Source organism: Lipophrys pholis (genome assembly GCF_963383615.2).
Source record: "Lipophrys pholis genome assembly, chromosome: 5".
Taxonomy (NCBI): Eukaryota; Metazoa; Chordata; class Actinopteri; order Blenniiformes; family Blenniidae; genus Lipophrys; species Lipophrys pholis.
Genome location: NC_137628.1, coordinates 6,818,851 through 6,828,840, shown reverse-complemented (window position 1 = coordinate 6,828,840; position 9,990 = coordinate 6,818,851).

Below are 9,990 nucleotides of genomic sequence, written 5' to 3'. Positions count from 1 at the left end.
ATTCATGTGAGGGCAGTGATTGTTTTCTCAACATGTTTCAGGGAAAAAAGATATCGCACAACTGTGTTTTTTTTCCCCGAGGTGATGACCAACAAAGGGAGTCTGTGAAAACCAGGAGTGTCCAGACTCAATTTTTCTTCTACGTAGAGGAAATAGTTGAAGTGTTTGGACCTCTCACCAGATCTTATGGATTAAAGCCAACAGCATCAATCAAAATGCAGGTAAATGATGCTTGTTAAGCAATGGGGACCAATTAAAAATGGATCACAATCTGCGGTTTGCCTGTAGGATTCAGTGTAGAGCGCTCCGTTCTCATTGAATCAGTGTGACTAATCGATAAACTTTTATGAAATTTGTTGGTCCTGGGTAATAACAAAAGGAAGAATATATACTGAATACACACTCATGCAGTTGTCTCAATACAGAAATACTTAAGGCAACTCTTTCGAACACACACAAACACACATCATACAACCTGTTGGCATCAGTATTAAACTTTGAGTTAAGTTTTTTTTTTTTTTTTTTTTTTAAACTCAGTCGTGTTGAAATGAAACTTCCACCAATCCATCCATCTTCTATTCCGCTTCTCCAGTCCAGGGTCACGGGGTGGTGGAGCAAATCCCAGCCTATTATGGGCGAGGGCAGGATACACCCACAGTGCAGCATTACACCCAGCAGTCTGCTGTGGTCTCCACCAAAAATGTCTCCTTCCCTCTCCGACACTCTGACACACGCTCTGGCCGTCACAACCATGGATGCCATGATGTCCCTCTCCTCTGGCCTCCACCTTCAGATCAGATTCTTCTTCTCCACCTCTGCAGTCACAGACCTCTCTGTGGCTCTCACACTATTTACAGCGGATCACTTGTTTTTTTTTCTTCTTTTATTAGTGAAGCCACGACTGTGACACCAAATCAGATCATTTTTCCTGACCGAGCCACGTCTACCAGGCAGGCCCTGAATCTGGAATGGGGATGATCCCCCCAACAGTTACCCCTTTGAAAGCACACCAGAGGGACCCGCCTACTTCATACCGGGGGAGGTAAGAGCTTTGGGGGTGATTTTACTTCTACAGACAAAGACGTTGGAATGTTTGAGGTCTTCTTTGATCTTTCATTGCAATACAGTAGTTTCTTCGACTGTCGACTCATCTATGAGGATCAAAGTAAAGCTTGTATAGATTATGTGTCTTCCAATGCAGTTTTTTTTTTCGATTGAAGGGACCTGGATCCCCTTTGCAGAGTTCTAGAGCTCAAGGTCCATTTACGCAGCACTGCTTTCAGGTGAAAACAGAAAACCTTTGGAGCATTTTGAGTGTCCGTTTACACGACAACTCTGCTCAGAGTGAAACAGAGGAAAACACAACTTTCCTGAAACACTGCTCCTGCGCATGCACGCCACAACCGTAGTAAACCTTCGTCTTGATTAGCACTCTTGCCTCATAGCGAGAATGGTTCAAATACAGCCCACACATTTCACCAGTTATTCAAACCGTAATCTTTCCGGTCGCTTGGCCAAACAACACATTTTCATCCGTTTCATCATCACATCTGTTGCTACTGTCTTTAGACGGTTTGCTCTGAACTGAGATTAACTTTCTCGGGTGCACTGAGGAACGTTCCAATAAAACGTGTTTTTTTTTTTTTTTTCTAACCCTGAAATTAACGAAACCAAATGAATGTAATTTAAGTTATTTGACTAAAGACGAGACAGATATTACGACTCACTAATTAGACAATATCTCTAAAGATTTTTTAAAATCATACATGGCGTACTTTGAAGTGTCTTTGATTTGTCTATATCTTTTGAAATGTTTGTGTCAATGATCGACTGAGTCATGGTAAATCAGTGTGATTTGCTCAACATGGGAACAGCAGCTCATTGCATATCATATATCATATATTCCAGATGAGTTACATCACAAAATCACAGCAGCGGAATTCAAGCTGTGTTTTAATATTTCGATACGTCGACTTGTTGCATTATGATTACACCTTCTCTTTTTTTTAATCTTTTTTTTTTCGCCCTTGTCCGGTTCGGCAGCTTGGGCCAACAATATGATGTGATTGAGAGCCTTCGGAGTCAGAGCAGTTTTTGCTCTTGCAACAGGGAGAGACCTGGAGTCTCCTCCTGTTGCTGCCTTTAGTAGAAGTTGGCATTGCTGCCGTACACGACCGGGGGGAACGCACAAAGAGAGAGAGAAGAGAAGAGAGAGAAGAGAAGGGAAGTTGAGGGGGAGAGGATAACATACAATACCCTTGTTGTGCTACATATATTATTTGCAGTTATCACGCTGATCCAAATACTTTACAACTGTTATTAGATTAAACCAGCCTGAGCAGCTCTATCTAGACAGTAACGTGATTTTCTAGATTAAACCAGCCTTAGCAGCTCTGTCTAGACAGTAACGTGATTTTCTAGATTAACCAGCCTGAGCAGCTCTATCTAGACAGTAAGATGAAGCAGGAACATGAATTAACAAAGAGGCAACAACAAAAGAGGAACATGACTTTGAGAGTTTGAGCAAATGATGACAGAGAACAAGCAACTTCAGAAGCACCTTTCGTGAGGAGTGGAAGTGTGTGTGTGTGTGTGTGTGTGTTTGTGTGTGTGTGTGTGTGTGTGTGTGTGTGTGTGTGTGTGTGTGTGTGTGTGTGTGTGTGTGTGTGTGTGTGTGTGTGTGTGTGTGTGTGTGTGTGTGTGTGTGTGTGTTAGAGTATATTATTGTCACTTTGTTCATGTAATAAGTCTAGGAATATTCCAATTCTCAAAGTGGTGGACTTGCACTCTAACAAAACCCAGACTTATGATAGACGTTGATTTAATTTATTTATGTTTTTATTACTGTTCTAATCTTGGAGAGGAACAGCATTCACGCTAAAATGACTTTATAAAAATAATCTTTGAATTTGAATTTAGTCTGCGTGTGTTGAGTCGACATTAATTCCGTGGTTTTCCCTGAAGAAATATCCAATCAAAGCTTCAGTCTTCAGTAGAAAAACAATGTGATTCATCAGAATTTTAAAGAAAATTGTGCAATTAATTTTTTTTTTTTATTTTTTAATCGATTGACAGCACTAATTGAGACATTAAAACTGTATTGTATATCGAATTCTGGTATGATATGTTGATAGCGAAGCCTAAATATTTCACATATTGTGATTGTCCAGACAGCGTAAAATGTCCTTAGCAGCACACACAGGCCCTGTTTTACGTGAGAACAATTCAAAAGTATTCTGGAAGCTGTTTAGTAAAAATGCTGTTTTCACAGGCTTGGCGCTATTATCATGTAAACAGGCAGCCAAAAAAACAACTTTGTTGTTTAACGGCTATAGCCAAAGACGTTTTAACAGGAAAGACTGCTGTAGCCCGATCTGACCCTACCCTTTATGTCTTCAACCTTCACATCCAGCATGAGAATTCAGCTCCTCCAGTGGTCTGCAGTCAACCAGTAAATTACTGGCTGTTTGGAAAAATGTGTCCATTGTTGTATTGCTATACAGATTGTTCTGGTTGAGATTCTTCCTCATCTAGCACACATCAAAGCAGTCAAAAGCATTCGATGTCAGATACAAGATTACATTGTGTGTGTAAGATAAGTAGAAGGAGAAAGGACAGACTAGATACAACAGCATCAGTTGGGTAATGGAAGAACAAGCAATGTTTATATATGTTTATTTTTTTTAACCTTACAAAAAAGCTGCTGTTTGTCCAAATTCATAAATCACTGATTTTGGAAACATTTAACTTATTGTCTTCCACTTCTTTGTTAAATGTCTCCCAGTCAAATAGCTTGTACAATTCAAAATCCTGCTGTTAACGTCCAAAGCTTTCTTTACCTTGACAAGCTATTAAACACATACAGTGTCTACACTCTGAGTGTGTGTGACCTGCCAGATGTAGTGAGCTAATTGGTTCAGAAACAGGTTGTCTCCTGAATGACTGGAACATGTGCCACGAGCCATCGCACGCTCATCATTAAGTGTGATTGTTTAGCCCTTCATTTAAGAAAATACCTCCATGTAACGTCCTGTACATTGTTGCTCAGTAAGTTCCAATTGACAGTGCCTCCCCATGCAGAACTGCATGAAATGAATGAAGCACCACAGCCTATAACGGGACACCCCTCCAACCCCCCCCACCCAGACTGAGGTTCACTTTCAGAGAAAGGCTGAGAAAGGTCCACTGGTCGGCTCTCTTCAGCTTTCCTTCAAGTTTTGTAAACAAAACACGGACAAAGTTGCTCGTTCTGTGTTAGCGCCCTTTGACCGGTGCTATTCAAGTGCGAGATGCCCCATCCAATATGGCGGCGACGCTGCTTCGCTCCCCAGCACGACACGAGGCGTCTATCCTCTATGCTCCCACCCACATGGGGCATCTCGCGTTGTATGATGGGAAAGAATTCCGTTGCTCGGAAACCGTAAACGGCTCTTTCTCAGCAGCCGTTTCCGTCTTTTAAATAAACTATTCAGGCAGAAATCATCTTTACAACACCCCGCGACTGAATATCTCACAAGGTAAGAGCGTCTGCGTTGCTAATATTATTTAATCCACACTTGAAATAATGTTCATAGATTAAAGTCACAAAACTTTACCAAATTGTTTGTATGAGGAGAAAAAAATTAAGCTCTTTTCGTTCATTTAATTTAAAGTAATTAACGCGAGACATCTGTTATGCATTTCCAATGTTGGTTTATGCTGTTTTTACACTGCGCAGACTAAAAGGGAGCAAATGTTGGGGATATGTCAGTTTATGTGTCGCAAATTGTAAATATGTGGAAATTTCACCATTGGACATTTAACTGGCGTTTTAATTTTTGATATGTCAAAGTGCTCTTCTTAAAAATGACTCAAAGTACAATACTGTTTCAACCGCATCTCATTAAAACTTCTAAAGTTTACATTGGATTCATTCAATCTGTATAAAAAGCTATCGTGATTAAAGAAAGCGTATTTAAAAAAAGGAGACTATTGTAAACAAATAGTGATACAAAGCAGGCATTTCTCTGTATACACAATAAACTATGGAGGACTAAATGTGCCAAAACTACATGAGTAAATGCACAATTAAATAATGAAATGTCTCAGTAATTAATTAAAATTGGAATTAAATATATAAATGTGTCATTAATTCATTAAAATACCAATTCATTTTATGTAATAAGCATATATAATAATTTCACTGTTTGATGAATTATTTCATGGTCTGGTGTTTTACGGCTTCATGAATTTCTTTTATCATATGTATGTATGTATATATATGTGTGTGATTTTATCTGTCAAACTCACCCATCAAATTCAGTGGGCGGATCCTTAAACCCGATTGGTTCCCCTGCACATCAAGTCAGAACAGATCTATACCAGATGATGGATTGATGCAGATCGAGAGAATATATTCTGATACACTGGGTGGCGCTAGATGTTAAATTTTGCTCCTTGTCTTGTTTCCACCCAACAGTTGTCGAACTTTTATTTCTTAACTTCTGCACATGAGTTTACATACAGTGGTTAGGTTTCCCAGGTGTCGCACACTAACACGTCCCTGTAGCAACACATAATTAACAAGAGCAATCCGAGATTTCTGACATCTGCCAAAGGTTGACCCGGACTCAGAAAGGAGAAATGTTTCCGGATCACCTCCAAAAGTGAATGGAATCTTCCACGGCCTAATATCTATCTGTGGTGAAAATTTTGACGATATTCGTGCAGTCGTTTTCACGTAATCTTGCTAAAAGACATACAAGCAGACAAACAAATATATGCCAATGATTTTATTATGTCCTTGGCAGACACAGCAATTGGTTTCTATCGCTACAATATACTACATCTCTTCGTTGTTTTGGATCATTTATTGAACAAAACTTTATTTGCAACTGACAAAAACCAAGGCGAAGACGGTCTCCTGCTAGTTAAACACCTCAGTGGTGAGAGATATTTTAGACTCTAAAACATCTCTCACCAACTTCCTGCGGTAGTTGTAGTCTTTTTTTTTTTTTTTTTTAAACTGGAGAATCTATTCTAGTGGCTCACTTGATGATGTTTGAATTTTGGTCACAGGCTGTTGTTGTAGTAGCTCGTCTCTGGAAAATACTTTTAAAGGTCATGCAGATCCTTCTTCTGCATGAAATAAAGAAAAAGGAAAACACTTGCAGAGCCTCTATTTAAAATAAACAACTTCACATCAACGTCACATCAATTGGATCAGCTGATTTTTTTTCTGTTTGTGACAATTTTATACACAAATATCTCAACTGTGCCAATCTTTAATTTTTTTATTTAGCCTTCATTTATTCAGGAGAATCACATTGAGATTAATAATATCTTCCTATATGCAGCACACAAAGAAGACTTACCTTGTATATTAATGACTGTGTGTTTATGCTATTCCTTCATTTATTATATACATTTGAAAGATATATATATATATTTTTTGGTATCGTTTCATATAAATTAATAATCATAAAAACTAAAACTTACTTCCTATATAAAAGACACGTGACCTCAGGTGTCAAGAGAAAAATGGCGGCGCTCTATGGGGGCATTATTGTAGCAAAACTATGTCAGTGCGCTCGGAGAGACGTGCGTCTGTATTTCAATCCGTCTGTCCAAAGTCAGAGTTGTCAATGTGTAAAAGAAATTGTGAATGTGAACCTGAACCTGCAGAAGTCTTCTTGTAATATGTCTATCTGTAATTAGGTATCTATATGTGTAGAAAAATCTGCTCATCTGTATTAGACTTTGTACATGTAGTAAGATTTGCCAATGCGTACAAAGATATTTGTAGTTGAAAAGTCTGTTTTCAGCTTCAAATGCTGAAAGAAAAGTGGAGCAGTTTCACAATTGGCGGGTTTTTTTCCACACTTGTCTTTTGCTACAGTTCTGCCATGACAGGTTTTTTCTGCCCTGAGCTCAATGACACCATTTCATAAATTATTTAATAATGTATTTATTTATTATTATTCATTTAATTTCAGAGTTTCTTTGCACCTGTAGTTCGTTGTATGTGGGAGGACAACCGTGAGGAGAGCTGCCATGGACTCAACACTTCCAAAGTTCTCTTTACCGAAACTCGCAGGCCACAGCGAGACCACCGACTCCAGGGGTAGGTCCAGAAAATACTCAACACCAGAACAAATACAATGTGCTACAAAAACCAACAAGTCTGAGTTCGGCTCAGTTCTTCAATAACTGACTGACTGGGTTGTTAGAAGCTCACAAGAAGATGCCAGGTACTAAATATAATGTGTATTCAAGTCAGCAAAATAGTTAATAATTCATTAAATGTCACATCTGTCTGCCCACACTGCAAGATCAGTGTCGTGTTGAACGACTAACAGTGTCGCCTAAGGATATCTCAAATATTTAAAGTTAGTTAAAAACATCTTTTTCTGCTATAAACCCATAGTAAACATGTTTGGAAGTGTCCCACTGGACAAAACCTCACATGTTTCACCATTTCTGGCTTCACAAAATATCAAAATTGGATATAGATTCCTATTGGAAAAAAAGAAAATGGATTCCTAATTATGACTTGTTTTCCTATGGAAAGCCTTGCTCCAGCTCTATGTGTGCAATGCAATGCCAAGACACAACCTTTTTTTTTAATAGTTTATTTACTATATTTTCTAGTTGAATGTGTCTTAGCCAGCTACAGCAGCTGCCTCATCTCAACGTTGAGCATTTAAATCATGTTTTATAGAAATGCTGATGTGCGATTATTAGTTTAAAAGAAACTGCCGCCACAGAGCGCATGAGGAGGTTTGCCGACTCCTCTCTCAGGTAGTCAACGCTCAAATGAATGTAATGAGTAAACTCTGACAAAATAACATGTTATTTTAGATTTGCACAAGCTCCCTGAACTACCGCTCTCCAGTGACCCACCGGCGATGCTTGTTAAAGACCCGCAGGTGAGACCTAGTCCTAAAGGCATGTTCACAGCCTCCAGCGCTCAGTAGGTGAGTTGTCTTCTCTCCCTCAACGTAGGCTATTTTGAAAAGACCCGTGGCACGAATTCAACCCAGGCCCCAACACTTACAAGCATGCGAGCGGCTGCATTTTCCTGGCTGGGACACTCGCCTGCCCACGTCTCAGCCCAGAGAGCAGCCGCGCAGGCGTCGTGACAAGCCGGCTTCTGTCCGTCTGCCTCCTCTGGAGTCCGCCTCGAAGGTCAGTGAGAGACACGTCTGATCGACGAGCATCGACTGCGGCTCCGCGCAACACCGGAAAGGAGATTTTTCACTTCAGTCACATCTTCAGTGTGTTTCATCTCTAAGGCAGGAGTGTCAAACTCATTTTAGGTCAGGGGCCACATAGATGTGCAAAAAGCTTCTTCTATACCTGTTGCATTATGGGTGTTTTTACAAACTCACCCTGACAGCATGGCTTTGAGGCTAGTTTGATGGCGACAAAGTCTTTCATGGCAGCATCACCGATCTCTCAGCACAGTCTCAGTGTTGTGTTGTGTCCGCTACTCTAAAGATATTTGTTTAAGGCATACGTGTCGAACTCCAGGCCTCGAGGGCCGCAGCCCTGCACGTTTTGCATGTCTCCCAGCTTCAACACAGCTGATTGCAATGAGCAGCTCGTTATCTGGCTTTGTGCTGAATGTGGTGATGAACCATCAGGACATTCAGGGGAGGGAGACATTGAAAACGTGCAGGGCTGTGGCCCACGAGGATCTGAGTTTGACACCCCTGGTTTAAGGGGTCATATTATACAGCTTTTCATCATTTTCACATGAGTCTCATTGGTCCGACAACGTATTCAAAGTTTTTTGCGCCAAGTCCAACTTTTCCTTGACTTTCAGCCAATTGAATATTTGATCACATGAGCGGCATTCGGAATCTGCTGTGTCTGTGTGAGCTGGACTGGCTCCGCCCACACATGTCCATCTTGAGAAGAGGAGGAAGAACTTCCTCTCGTGGTGCCATGTGCCAGAGCAGAGCTGACGAACTGTGGGAGGGTCAAAGGGAGGGCCTACCTCGATTGGGATTGGCTAAACCTCCTATGACACTATATAGGGTTTGATTTGTGATTCGCTGATTGGAGTGCACACTTTTTAAACAAGCCAGTGAGAGACATGACAGACTTTCGTCAATTCTGGGTCGTCATTCTCAGGTATGGAGACGCATATTAATGTTGGAAAACCCCTAGAAAGTGGATTTTACATAATATGACCCCTTTAAAAAAAACTATGTTTTCTTTGACATTTTTACAATTTGCTCGTTGGTTTAGCCGGATTGGAGCCCACAGGCCTCATGTTTGACACTCCCATCTCAAAACATACATACATTTTAGACCGTGTTTACACAACACGTTTTCAATGGTGTCATGTAAACGGTGCTCGGAGCCACTGAAAACACAGCTTTTTGAAAACTGCTCCCAAGATAAACATTTTCTAAAATGCTCTGACTCCATGTAGATGGCAGAGACGCCGCTATGGCTGCTTCTAGTCGCCGACATGAAAACTGCATTGTTTTCAGCATTTCTTAGAAACATGGTTTATTAATAAATTGTTGCGTAAAACTTTATGAAATAAAAACACAAAGAAAAATGCATTTCAATTTAAAATGTCGTATAAACTACGCTTTATTAAAGTAATGAATTTCAATGACTTTTGAGGTGATTTTTGACTGGATGAGTGATCATGTCATCATAACTGTTGATGACAGTCACAACAAATGCAATTTTAGTATTTTATTATCAATAACTTGACAGACGTTCGAGATTCTATTGATTTGATGAAGCACTTTTCAAAGACGGGGTCACAAATTGTTTTACAGTAAAGAAAGAAAAACATTGTTCATCAGTGCGCGGATGTTTGCAGGTGTCAGAGAGATCTGTACTGTAGCCGACAAGTTGAGATTCTTGTTTAATTTATCTTTCACTAATGGAGTAAGTTAATATTTCCCTCTGTCCACCCTGCTAGTCTTCCCCTCAGTCACCCAAGGAAGTGGATCCAGGCCCCAGTCATCCCAAACAACCTTTTTC